General features: G+C 43.2%; 1 protein-coding gene and 1 long non-coding RNA gene across 11 annotated transcripts in view; one reads left to right on the forward strand and one right to left on the reverse strand.

Moving 5' to 3' along the window:
- Positions 1–14,243, reverse strand: part of LOC143151541 (trehalase) — a 52,875-nt gene that overhangs the window by 23,095 nt on the left and 15,537 nt on the right. The window contains exon 1 of one of the 10 annotated variants that reach the window (XM_076320818.1): positions 8,906–9,248. The exons of 7 other annotated variants lie outside the window; for them this stretch is intronic. The gene's annotated coding sequence lies outside the window, so the exon portion shown is untranslated. 2 more of the 10 variants (XM_076320812.1, XM_076320815.1) reach the window with 2 other exon arrangements.
- On the forward strand, positions 2,812–4,211 carry LOC143151543 (uncharacterized). Its single transcript, XR_012993366.1, has 3 exons — positions 2,812–2,881; positions 3,175–3,306; positions 3,375–4,211. It is a non-coding gene; the product is annotated as an uncharacterized LOC143151543 (long non-coding RNA).

Consider the following 14,243-nt stretch of genomic DNA (forward strand, 5'->3'; position numbering starts at 1 on the left):
CGAGAGTTTCGTCGTTCGGTTCGAATTCTTTTTTATCGTTCGCGACCCGATGACAAACAACGACGCGCGTGCAAACGGCCCGCGCTCGATCGACTAACGAGCCAACAATTTCTTTCTTTCACTTGGCGCGGTGTCGAGGCACCGGTCTGCCCGCGCAGACAGCCGGGGATGGACCGAAAATAAAGAGCAACAAACACGCTGCTCGCGTGACAATCGCTCGCTCGTCGTTAACGCGCCCGTATCGAACACGGATTGCCGATTTAATTCACGCGGTTGCGCAACCCGCTTCCCAAACCGACGAAACTCGAGCGGATCGATGTCGCGTGGGCTATCGACGTAGCCGAATCGACAGAAATCGAATGCATGGCAATCTACGCTACGATCGAGCACCACGGACAAACGGACAAACGCATCAAACGTTTTCCGCGTTTTGTTCTGGTTCGTGGACCATTCGCTGGAAAAATGATGGAGAGGCTCGGAAGCTTTCGAATTTTTTCGAGTAGAAATTTTGTACAATTTTGTACGAAGCTTTCGAATTTTCTCGAGTAGAAATTTTGTACAATTTTGTACGAAGCTTTCGAATTTTCTCGAGTAGAAATTTTGTACAATTTTATACAAAGCTTTCGAATTTTTTTTAAGTAGAAATAATGTACATTTTTGTAGAAAGCTCTCGAATTTTTTTTAAGTAGAAATAATGTACATTTTTGTAGAAAGCTCTCGAATTTTTTTTAAGTAGAAATAATGTACATTTTTGTAGAAAGCTCTCGAATTTTTTTTAAGTAGAAATAATGTACATTTTTGTAGAAAGCTCTCGAATTTTTTTTAAGTAGAAATAATGTACGATTTTGTGCAAAGGTTTCTGATTTTTACGTAGAAATAATGTACAATTTTGTAGAAAGATTTCTAATGTTTTTTACATAGAAATAATGTACAATTTTGTAGAAAGCTTTCTAATATTTTTGTATATAGAAATAATGTACAATTTTGTATAAAGCATTCTAATGTTTTTTTACGTAGAAATAATGTACAATTTTGTACAAAACTTTCTAATGTTTTCTACGTAGAAATAATGTACAATTTCCTACAAAGCTTTCCAATGTTGTTTACGTACAAATAATGTACAATTTTGTGGAAAGCTCTCGAATTTTTTTGTACGTAGAAATAATGTACAATTTCCACAAAGTCCTCGAATTTTTTATCGCAACTAAGAGAAGGACGATTGTAGATTTAAAAGGACCTCCATTTTCTCCGATAGAATGCTAAGAGATGCTTGCACACGCGAGTTGATCGCGTGCGATCGCTCTCACCTTGGAACTCTTTTTCTATCCAATTTGCATAGGGAGACATATCGTTCGGGTTCACGGCGAAGCTCGAAAGCTTACGAGTTTCGTTTTTACGTAGAATACAATGTATTACTTTTGTACGTTCTACACGTTGTGGATTGCAACATTTGTGATTTTCCTGCGCGAGATAGCGACCGAATCTTTTATCGCGACTTTTACGATGCACTTTTAGAGCCTTTCGAATGCTAGATAAAGCACCGACTTCGCGTTCAGGAGGTGTTCCATTTCCTCGAAACAATTCTTCCACTTTGCGCGAAGAAACACACCGAGTCCACTGTAAACGAGAGAAAAAAAAAAACCGAGTACCCGTGGCAATCTTCGCTCCTCTCGACGAGAAAACGAGGATCGAAACGCGACAAAAGCTTCGAACCCATCCGTCGTTTATTCAGGTTCACGGACTGTTGGCACGAAAGCCCTCGAATTATTCTTTTATGCAGAAATAAACGTATCACCTCGTGCTACCGCACTCTGAGAATCGTAACTATAGACTATTATATTTAAACACATCACGACCAACTCCATTAGAAACTATTATCTACAAAATTTACATAAAGTACCAACCAAATATTTAATCGCAATACGATTCAATTTTCCAGTTTCTTTAAACATCAAATAAGGCTCCACATACTCCACACCAGATATTTCTCTCTACTTCGCACACGAAAACGTATCTCTCATCCTATTGGCTCCACCGCCAACCAGAAATAATTACACTAAATACACACGATCGTAAATCGGGCACCGATTGTCATCGAATGGAGACTCGAGACCGATAAGATCGTACCGCGAGACGAATTTAAATTCTCTGAAATATGACGAAAAAGCATCGGCGGGCCCAAACGGTTACTGCCAATTCGTACTTGTCGAGATCCGTCTGAACGGGGCAGGGAGGGTGTGGAACGAAATGGGACGAACTGAAAAAGACGTTCTATTCGCGGCTCTCAATGGGAGCCCGAGGTTTTGACGCAATGGTCGTTTAAAGATAGAAATCCCCCCTCGAAGCTCGCGAGCGAGCTCGTAATCGCGACGGAAGAAAAGAAGCGTTCGCCGAATCGCGAGAACTCGACCACCGACCACTACCACCACGACCACCGACCATCGCCATCCGCCACCATGATCGTTACCATCGAATACGTGAATTACAACACCGGCCACGACCGTGAACGCGCACGTCGCCGGAAGATCGATCGACGATTTACCAAGCGCGATTATTATTCTCCCTCACACGGTGCATTAAAGCGATCAGGTGAATTTCCGCGTGCGATGAACGCGCGTGCCTCGTTGGGAAATACCGAGTGTTGATCGCCGGGGATACGATTCATCGGTGATTTATCGCACTCGCCGGTCCATCGTGAATTAATTTCGTTCTATAGGCGAGCCAAGTAATCTCTCTGATGCTACATAGTTGACCTATTTCGTTTTTCGGTGTGTACGACGAGAAATCGTTGAGAATGCATCCGTGGGGAGCGAATGCAACGTGTGCAATATTATTTGGGCAAGGTTACTTCATTTGTGGTCCTAATTTTGCACCGTACTTGGTAAAGACTAACAATATTATTATTATTATTATTATTATTATTATTATTATTATTATTATTATTATTATTGCTATTATTATTATTGCTATTATTATTATTGAGAGTTGTTCTATTTCGTTTTCGGAGTGTACAATGAGAAATCGTAGAGAATGCATCTATCTGGAGTGAATTAAACGAATGCAATATTAATTGGACAAAGTTACTTTACTAGTGGTCCAAATCTTGTTAGTATTGGTAATAACTACCGATATTATTATTATTATTATTATTATTATTATTATTATTATTATTAGGAATTCTATTTAGCTTTTGGAGTGCAGAATGAGAAATCGTAGAAAATGCATCTGTGTGGAGAGAATTCAACGAATGCAATATTAATTGGACAAAGTTACTTTACTAGTGTTCCAAATTTTATACCGTACTTGGTAATGACTAACGATATTATTATTATTATTATTATTATTATTATTATTATTATTATTATTATTATTAGGAGTTGTTCTATTTTGCTTTTGGAGTGCAGAATGAGAAATCGTAGAAAATGCATCTGTGTGGAGAGAATTCAACGAATGCAATATTAATTGGACAAAGTTACTTTACTAGTGGTCCTAATTTTATACCGTACTTGGTAAAGACTAACGATATTATTATTATTAGGAGTTCTATTTTGCTTTTGGAGTGCAGAATGAAAAATTGTAGACAATGCATCTGTCTGGAGTGAATACAACGAATGCAATATTAATTGGACAATGTTACTTTACTACTGGTCCAAATTTTGCACCGTACTTTGTAAAGACTAACGATACTATTATTATTATTAGGAATTGTTCTATCTTGCTTTCGGAGTGTACAATGAGAAATCGTAGAGAATGCATCCGTCTGGAGTGAATACAACGAGTGGAATATTATACGAGCAAGGTTACTTTACTACCGATCGGAATTTTGCATCGCATCAACCAACGATTAGTTACATTATTATTGGAACGAGATACACCGAGAACCGCGACGATCGTTCGTTCGCTCGATTGGACGTCTATCTCGATTTATTTCGTTTTTTTCGGGATATTACCGAGTTTATCATGATTTACTGCGTGCCGGATATTAAAGGATCAAAAATCATCCATTGTTTCTTGAGAAAGCGTTGCATAACAATTTGACTACTGTAAACACAATCGGTAAATATTATACACTGTATATCTCCATTGTGTTCGGTGTTGATTAAACACCGTAATCGGATCGCTGATAACGCGTTGTAAATGTAAATTGTACGCTGTATAAACCGTGCGCGGTGTTCGCGGCGATAAATAAACTATTCCCAACGAACGTTCGAGTAAAAACGCGTATTCGTGTATAATAGAACGCGAGGCTAATAAGATCGTACGTTGCATTGCGAGTCGTTTGCATCTATTTATGAAAACGTCGACGTACGTGCACGAGCCGGTCGTTGGAACATTGTCGATCGCGTCGATCGGAAAAAAAAAAGAAAAAAAAAAAAAGAGAGAAACACGAATATTCCGTAGTATCGGAAGCTCTCTGCCACCTCTTCGACTCGTCTCGTCGCGATCGTTCGAAAATCGACTCGCACTCTGCACTCCGTTATACCGAATCTATTTCCCGCGCGTGCGCCACGCTTTTTATCCTCTCTCGCGCGATACCCGTGCAATTAATTACCATACCGAGAGGAAGTCTATTCCCGGTTGTTAATAACAACTTTTTGTCGCTCGAACGTGTCACTAAGCGACACTGCCGCTAACTGTCACAACAGAGATGACGCGCGGATTGAAACAGGTGCGAACCACCACGATGTGGGGTTTCGCATCGCTCGATACCGATCACGTACCGGTGCAAATAGCCTCTAATCTTCCAACCAGAGAATCCGAGGAAATCGATGGAACAATCGCGCCGAAGAGATCGTATTATTCACGATAAAAGGTAATCCGTGAACGTTCTCTCGACACTGCTCGGGAACGGTTTGGATTTCGGCTCGTGTCGCGAGCCACGCGGACGACACGTGCGCGTATTATTAACCTTCATCGGTGATACTCGCGCGAGAAATCTCTCATACCGATCATCATTTCTCGTACACGCGAATTATCCGCAATATCGAGTCCCTTGTCGTCTTTGAACAAACATCTCTCATTTGTACTCCAACCGTTACAGAACTTTGTATAGACGTCTCTCTTGTCGAGTAACCACTCGTTAATCAAGTTTAACATCCATGAAATAATTATTTCCGAGTTACTTTTCAATTTCGTGACAAATTTACCAGCCCTTTCGACGACTTCTATAACAAACACCTCCCCACGTGCGGAATAGTCATACTCGCGTTTATCGAGCGTGCTAGAGCAACGCCTATGGGCGTTCCACGCACGGACCCTGCTCGTATTCGTAGAATCGTTTAAACGAGTTTGTGAAATTTCCAAGAGCCTCTCTGTGTATTCTTCTCGATATACGCGACAAATGCAACATTTTCTCACATCTCGGATACAGAGAATTTATTCGAACGTAGAATCTATACGAAACACCTGCGCTCCGAATTGTCTCTTGTTTAATAATACTTCGGTGTTCCACTCGCTAGGCACGATTTTACTCGAGAGACGTACGTACGTAGGTACGTGTTTTCGACGCGAGAAAATGTCGACACGTTGGCCTTTAAAATTGCACAAGGGTAGTTCCGATCGCTCGGTGAACCGCACCGTCACCGGGCGAATGAAAGGTGGTCGCGTTGATGCACGAAGCGTTCGAGAGGACACGAGAACAGGACTACTCTTGGAGTTTGGACTTTAAATCCAAACTTTCGAGAAACGCGCGATTTGGGTGTTCGTGGTACGGATAGAAGTTCGAAACGAGATTGAAACGAGATCGAAACGAGATTGAAACGAGATCGAAACGAGATCGAAACGAGATGAAAACAAGATCGAAAGGAGATCGAAAGGAGATCGAAACTACATCGAAAGGAGATCGAAAGGAGATCGAAACGAGATGAAAACGAGATCGAAACGAGATCGAAACGAGATCGAAACGAGATTGAAACGAGATTGAAACGAGATCGAAACGAGATCGAAAGGAGATCGAAACGAGATCGAAACGAGATCGAAACTCGTCAATAACGAGGATTCCCGATTCCGTGGAAAGGAGGTGACCGCGGTCCAAAAACGTTCTGATGCAACGCCCTCCAGCTGATCGTTCGTGTGTCGTAACGGTGACCCATTATCCCGTATCCTGTAATTTACTTTGTTAACACTCCGACGCACGGTCTCACGTACGCCCGATTTTACTCTTTCAGGCGCCGAGTCATCGTCCACTCGACTTATGTCACCTCTGCGCGGACTTGTACGTTACGCCGTATCATCGAGCATGGTATTTACGTTTCCTCGTGGGAGTATACTCTGGGATGCTAGAGCGTTTCCGACAGAATTTTCCAAATTGCTCGTGAGCGGTTTCCACCTCGTACGAATTCGAATATAATTCTTCTCGTCCAGAGAAGAATCTTATAGAAGTGAGAACTACTTGCGAGTTACTTTAGAGGGAAGTACTCTCTGTCGAATGTTTACAGCGGAATTACAGAGGAATAGATTAAGGTATTGAACCGTGTCTAATTTTCTCCCCTGATCAATTTTTTTTTTATTAAGTATACGCAACCTGTTAGCGCCAATTGGAATTTGTAAAAGAAACCAGTATAGCGTTCAGTTGTTTCACGAACAGTGGATATTTTCCAAATTGCTCGTGAGAAGTTTCCACCTCGTACGAATTCGAATATAATTCTTCTCGTCCAAAGAAGAATCCTATACAAGTGAGAAACACCAGTTGCGAGTTACTTTAGAGGAAGTACTCTCTGTCGAATGTTTATAGCGATACCAGCGGGACCATTTACGTGGACGAAGGGTAGATTAAGGGATTGAACCGTGTCTAATTTCATCTCCTGATCAATTTTTTTTTATTAAGTGTGCGCGACTCGTTAGCGCCAATTGGAATTTGTAAAGGAAACCCGTGTAGCGTTCGGTTGCTTCATGAACAGTGGACCGTATTATTTCCTGATATTCGAAGTCGCGTCTCAGCATCCAAAGGTGGTGTAATTGTACGATTTATTTTCGGTTAATGCGTGGCACGAGGAGCCACTCAACTATTCGAACTGGTGATTATTTTAAAAGATTGCTTTGTGCCTAATTTTGTCCCATTACGTACGAACGTCTCAATTTTCGTACGATGCGAAGGGAGAAAAGTGGGTTAAATGGACAGAGTGCCACGAACTGGGAACATCTGCGTTGCAAATAAATTCGTATGATTTTTTATTTATTTTTTTTTATTTTTTTTGGAACGAAACGATTTTTCGAATATATAAGAAAAAAAATGAACAACGTGGATAGTTTTTCAACGATACTACCTTCTCTGACGAAACTAGGAGAATGAAATTGAAGACACCTATTTTCAAGTGAAAATGATTTTTTTTTATTTTTTTTTGAACGAAACTATTTTTCGAATACGTAAGAAAAAAAAACGAACAACGTGGATAGTTTTTCAACGATACTACCTTCTCTGACGAAACTAGAACGAAATTGAAGACACCTGTTTTCAAGTGAAAATGATTTTTTTTTATTTTTTATTTTTTTTGGAACGAAACGATTTTTCGAATATATAAAAAAAAAACGAACAACGTGGACAGTTTTTCAACGATACTACCTTTTTTAACGAAACTAGGAGAACGAAATTGAAGACACCTGTTTTCAAGTGAAAATGATTTTTTTAATTTTTTTTTTTTTGAACGAAACGATTTTTCGAATATATAAGAAAAAAAATGAACAACGTGGATAGTTTTTCAACGATACTACCTTCTCTGATGAAACTAGAACGAAATTGAAAACACCCATTTTCAAGTGAAAATGATTTTTCATTTCGTTGTACGAATATTTACAAAGCTTCGTTCGCGGAGCTTTCGAGTCGATTGCAACAATGAGTGCGGATTGAAAATCTAATCGGTTCCAAATCCCTTCGATGACGAACGTTTCGAAGTACAACGTAGGTTCGAAGAATTCCTTTATCGGACGTTGTTGAAGTTTTATTTTAATTTAACGATCAGTCGCATACGCGTCAACCGTCGGCTACCGGGCCGAATTAACGAAACTTTCACTGGACACCGTTCCAGGTTTTTTCCCCCCCAATTTATACTTTTCACTCGATACTTTTATCGCGACCAATTCGACCGAAAGGTTTCCATCGAGACTACGCTGTCCACCGCTGAAAAATCGCATCGTAATAAATGAAATATTGACGTCACACGGTACACCCACCCCGAAAGTAATCGATCGTACGTCGAATCCGATGAAAATTAATTTTTACGTAACGAAAGTACACAATCTTCGCTTTGGAGGATCGGTTCGAGTCTCTTTCTTTTTATTTGCTGCCACGAAACCGGTAAAATTACGTGCATTATCACCTCCAGAAAAAAAAATAAACTTTTAGTCTTTGGACAAACCTACGCGTAACAAATGATAAAACACTTTTGCGCGCCGGAGTGCGCGAGGCGTGTTTATTATTTTATTTTATTTCTTTCTTAGTCGAATTACTCGTCGAGAAACTTCGAAACGACTCTAATACTTCGATGCTTATAAAATACAAAATGTCGAAATTAAAACCGGTACGAAAAGCTTCCGTCGCTTTATCGTAGCCGTGTATCGTGTCTGCATAAAATTTAAACCAATCGGTGTGGAGATAACATTGTAAACGAATACCCGGCCGAGATAAAGTTGGCGAAAAATCGAGAGAGAGGCGAACACGATCGCGTATGTACAAGCCCAGTGCACGATCAGCTGACCGGCGAAATCCTCGTCAATGGACGTTCGTGTGGTTCTCTACTTACGATTCTACTCTCTTTCCCAACCTGAAGCCCGGCGCCGGGAGTCCACGGTTACAATCCGCGAGAACCTCCTACGGCGCCTCTCGAGTGCCTCGAAAAAAACGTTCCACAGGTCTGGTTGTCGCTCGACGATCGCGACGACGATCCTTCGCGGAGCAGTGTCGACGCACCTGATATCGAAGCGATCGATGCCTTTTCAAGGTCCCTCCGGTCGGATGCGCGACGTCGTGATCTCGCGATCGGATCGAGTGCAACGCTCAGCCCGATCGGTCGCGTCCTCCGCGCTCCTTGGACGGCGAATGACAGCTCGAACTGGGAACGGATGTATCGGTACGAGGAACGGACGGACGGACGGATGGATGGATGGATGGAAACGGGAGGTCGGGTCTCGGACCCGTGGATCGGGCCGAAAAACGGCGTAGAAAATATTTGGCGTACGAGCGGAGATGCGTGTAAGCGTGGACGTGTGCACGATACACGTGTACACGACGAGAGTTGGCCTGCGACTAACTTGGCCGCTGAGGCACGCGGCCGCTTTATGAGCGCGATTAGCCGTGCGCGAAGAACACGCGAGCCAAGCCCCCGACGCCGCGAGACGCGATTGGCTCCCGGAGGGCCGCTGAACCGCTTCGTTGGTCCCTCGCCGATACACGCCCGCGAGTGGACTCAACGACGCGGTATTCGCCGCCGTGCGTCTGAGAGCGAAGGACCCCTTCGAAATGCGGGTTTCCCTGTAAGACACCTGCCCGTGAGGAGAGGAGAGGAGAGCGTAGTATTCTCTTCCCGTAATTTTACTTTCCTTTGACGAAGAAATCGTAACGACAGGGGAACGCGAAATTGCCAAAGAGAACAATACAATAGCAGAGAGACTTTTTTTTTTACGATACTTTAATAAAATCTTGACGAAACCAAGGCGAACAAGGGGGGAAGTAGATAAGTCGAAAGAAGTGGCGCAATCGCGACAGAGATAAATCGATAGATATAACAAGAGGGCGATTAATCGATGTAAGATTGTTAGAAAAATGTAATAATCCGGACTTTAAGTGGCGAAACAAGACGAGTGTAAATACAGATACGGTGGAGACCGACAGCTGTTCCGAGTCGAGAGACGAGGATCGCGTTAGTGTAAAAGGACTTGGAAATATTGCGTAGTCGATCGCCAATTTGGAAACCTTTCCCCGTTGATTTTCGCGTTATTTTTCTTATTGTAATATCCACTTGTAAGAATTCATTCCCTCCGCGTTAACTGATGTTCCTTCCACGCGGAATCCGTTTTCCTCGTGGAAAGAATGTCAATGGTTGGCTAGTATTCCGACTCGCAGGTTACCAAACCTTTTTAACGACGTTACGTTGAAAAAGAAGAGGAAAATATCTGCGCCAAGATAAATCTGAAATAACGCGGGAATAAATCGGAAAAATGTCTTGGCGAACGTAGATTGATACGACGAGCTGGTGAAAAAATTATTTACACCGTGCAACGTTTACTTCTCTCCGTGCCAAACAATTTGCGACACCTTTGGTTCGTTTCGCGAGATACCCTACGGATCTATCGTACGCATTGTACACGCATTGCGAATCCAACGAAGAAGCTTAAACCGACTTTTTAAGAAGCGATAAGACCGTTCGATCATTCCGCGGAAGAAAAACAAAGTTCGAACGAGAGTTGACACAGTTGACCGGCTTCGGAAAGAAACGAGAAACTCAACGAGAAGAACTTCTACGGTAGATTCTACATTTAGTACGCACAATTGCCACCATTTTCAACTCGAGAACGACCAACGAAGTTTCTCCAAGTTTCCAAAATTTACTTGGATCTTCTACTTTCGTAATCGAAGCGCACGCGCGAAACAGCCGCGAAAACCCCGGAAAATAGCCCGTACGTGATCACGAGACTCGAGCCGGTGACGTTGCTGAAAACACGCAACGATTTCGCAACACGTTTCCGATTTATCGGCCAACGGATCGATTTCTCGATTACTCGAAATCGATGACGCGTAGTCGTAGCTGAGCAACGAAATCCACGGTCGGGGAACTCGGAATATAATCCCGGATAAAAATTAGTCACCGAAAATATTGCAGTCGTCGATCGCTGGTAATCGATAACAAACGAAGAAATCGATCGTTGCGCGATAGACACGCGCGGCTCGCGTATCCATCGTTCGTTCGTTCGTTCGTTCGAGTGACTTTGACTTTCAACGCCAACGAGTTGTTCCAGTCGCGCTTTTCGTCTAGTGTAAAGTAGGACGCGCGCGTCACGGTCCATTGAAACTGCGGAGACGAAAACACGTTCTCTTCAAGGCCCGTAGACACGGAAAAAATTCTGTAGCCCGTTCGTATCACTTTCGGTTTCCGATCGTCGTTGCTCAGCGAAGAAAAGAACCACGAAAATATCGCGCGTGGCTGGAGCAACGTCTACCGGACTGTACGGAGATCAACGATTACGTTGCGCGCGTTCAACGCGAACAAAAGCGTAATACTCTCGTTGAATTGAATATACTTGTTCGAAGAGGTTCCACGGGAATCTGCGCGTTCGATTTCAAATTGAATTTCAAGGTGAATTTGAAATTAATTTCTGGAGGGATTGAAACGGTGCGCGTAGAAATTGAAAAAATATTTATAATTGTATTGAGCGTATTGAGAAGTATTTTTCTTTGTTTATTTCTTAAGCGATGTATCGTTACAAGATGAACGAGATTCGTCTTGATTTATCTTCACTCCAAAAAGAATGTCTCCGTGTTCTTACACCGGAATCTTCAATTACGAATTTATTTTCGATGGATTATTTATATCGTCTATCGTTTTGAAATAACGTTCTTTAATGACGATGTTCACTCGATCCTAAGAGTATACACATTGAAAATCGATTCCATCCCAAGAATGACGATTGATACTTTACCCGATCGTTTCTTCAAGACAGCGATTTTGATGCAAAGAATCGTTTTCGTAGATATTCGCGGTTAGTCGATTCTTTCGGTATTACGAATTCGGTATTCACGGTTTCAGCCGCCTGGTTGTTAACTGCTCGCGATGTGGTTCCATTCATAACGATTTCGTGAAAAATGGAACCGCGGTAACGATTTGCTTCGATAAAACCGCGGCTAATTGACTCGAGGCGAAATTACGGTTCCGGGAATCGCTCGCACCGGCCATTCGTCAAAAAGGTTTCCGCTCAAGGACGCGCGAGGCTTTTCGCTCTTATCGCGTATCGTTCGCGAGATGATCGACGACGTGACCGACGACGACCTCGAGAAACGATTCGCGTGAAACACGAGCTACGAATCACGTCCTCGTGTCGGCGCGTTTCGACGCGTCGAAAATTCCTAGTTACGGTGATCGCCGGCCGTAAGAATGGAAATCGATCCTATCGAAGCGAGAAATTACGCGGCGACCGCACGCGTTGCGCGTTCCAGCGGATTGGCCGCTTCTCTCCGCCTATCCGTGATATGATTCCCGTTCGTGCGGTTCGTGACAGAGATTACACGAACGAACACCGACGGTTCGAGTAACCTGTTCGTTCACCGAGTAACGGATTCGAATCTTTCGTTGAACGGATCGCTCGCCAACGCGTTCGGTGGACCGGTCCGTGCGGCGAACGCCCATGGGCGGTCGGTGAACACGCTCGGTAAACGGGGCTGCGTGATTTCCGCACGCGAGGTACGTGTTAAGGTAACGGAAAAGTTAAACGGATCGAAATACGGAAAATGATATCGATTCGATTGTGGCCAGAGGGTAAGTTTGATATTTTCTTCTTGCGTTTGTGAAAATTATTGGTTTCACTTTCGAGTCAAATCGGAGTAAAATCGATGAGAAATTTTAACAAATGACTTGTGAAGTCACTGGAGAAGTACGATGACGAACGTTTACGGTTACCGTTAGTACGGGGAACGATACTTGAAATTTTCTATGGATTCCTCGTGTAACTCGTACGGTTCACATCGAAGCTTTCGTTTCGATGAATCCTTTCAAAATTTAATCGAGATTCGTTCGTATCCTTGTTCTTACTATTAGTAAACAAGCGATGGAAATATTTATACTTTGTCGTTTATTCTAGCCGAACTTTTTTCAATTTTTTGTTTCGTAGTGATATGTAGGGATTATGAATAGGAACCGTGCGTCTCGTCTTTAAACTTTTCGGTGTAAGTTGTTTTTGCATGGAGTAATGGTGACGTCGTTGACATCATCGTCGTTCTTACCGCATGTATTGTAAAGCTATAGTAACGTAGATGCGTTGTCATCGTAGAAGTTACTGTCACCGTCGTCTTCATCATTCCCGTGGTCGGTAATGTCGTCATGGTTGTTGCCACTGTCGTCATCGTAGAAACGTTTCTCGCTACCATTGTGGTCGTCGTAGGAACGTTTCTCGCTACCATTGTGGTCGTCATAGGAACGTTTCACGCTACCATTGTGGTCGTCGTTGTACGAAAAGGTTTCTCGCTACTATTGTGGTCGTTGTCTTCACTGTCGTAGGAATGTTTCTCGCTACCGTCATGGTCGTCGTTGTAGGAACGTTTCTCGCTACCATTGTGGTCGTCGTTGTAGGAACGTTTCACGCTATCATTGTGGTCGTCGTCGTAGGAACGTTTCACGCTACTATTGTGGTCGTCGTCGTACGAACGTTTCACGCTACTATTGTGGTCATTGTCGTAGGAAGGATTCTCACTATCGTCGTGGTCGTTGTTGTCGTCGTCATAGGAATGTTTTTCGCTACCGTCGTGGTCGTCGTAGGAACATTTCTCGCTACCATTGTGGTCGTCGTCGTAGGAACGTTTCACGCTACTATTGTGGTCGTCGTCGTACGAACGTTTCACGCTACTATTGTGGTCATTGTCGTAGGAAGGATTCTCACTATCGTCGTGGTCGTTGTTGTCGTCGTCATAGGAATGTTTTTCGCTACCGTCGTGGTCGTCGTAGGAACATTTCTCGCTACCATTGTGGTCGTTGTCGTAGGAACGTTTCTCGCTACCATTGTGGTCGTCGTCGTAGGAAAACGTTTCTCGCTACTATTGTGGTCATTGTCGTAAGAACGTTTCTCGCTACCGTCGTAATCGTTGTCTTCAACGTCGTAAGAAAGTTTCTCGCTACTATTGTGGTCGTTGTCGTTGGAACGTTTCTCGCTACTGTCGTAATCGTTGTCTTCAACGTCGTAAGAAAGTTTCTCGCTACCACTGTGGTCGTCGTCGTAAGAAAGTTTCTCGCTACCATTGTGGTCGTCGTAGAAACGTTTCTCGCTACCATTGTGGTCGTCGTAGGAACGTTTCTCGCTACCATTGTGGTCGTCGTCGTAGGAATGTTTCTCGCTACCGTCGTGGTCGTTGTCTTCAACGTCGTAAGAAAGTTTCTCGCTACTATTGTGATCTTCGTCGTAGGAAAGTTTCTCGCTACCGTCGTGATCGTTGTCTTCAACGTCGTAAGAAAGTTTCTCGCTACCATTGTGATCGTCGTCATAGGAACGTTTCTCGCTACTATTATGATCGTAATCGTGTTCGTCGTGGTAGGAAGGTTTCTCGC

The sequence above is a fragment of the Ptiloglossa arizonensis genome, chromosome 9 (assembly GCF_051014685.1).
Source record: "Ptiloglossa arizonensis isolate GNS036 chromosome 9, iyPtiAriz1_principal, whole genome shotgun sequence".
Lineage (NCBI taxonomy): Eukaryota > Metazoa > Arthropoda > Insecta > Hymenoptera > Colletidae > Ptiloglossa > Ptiloglossa arizonensis.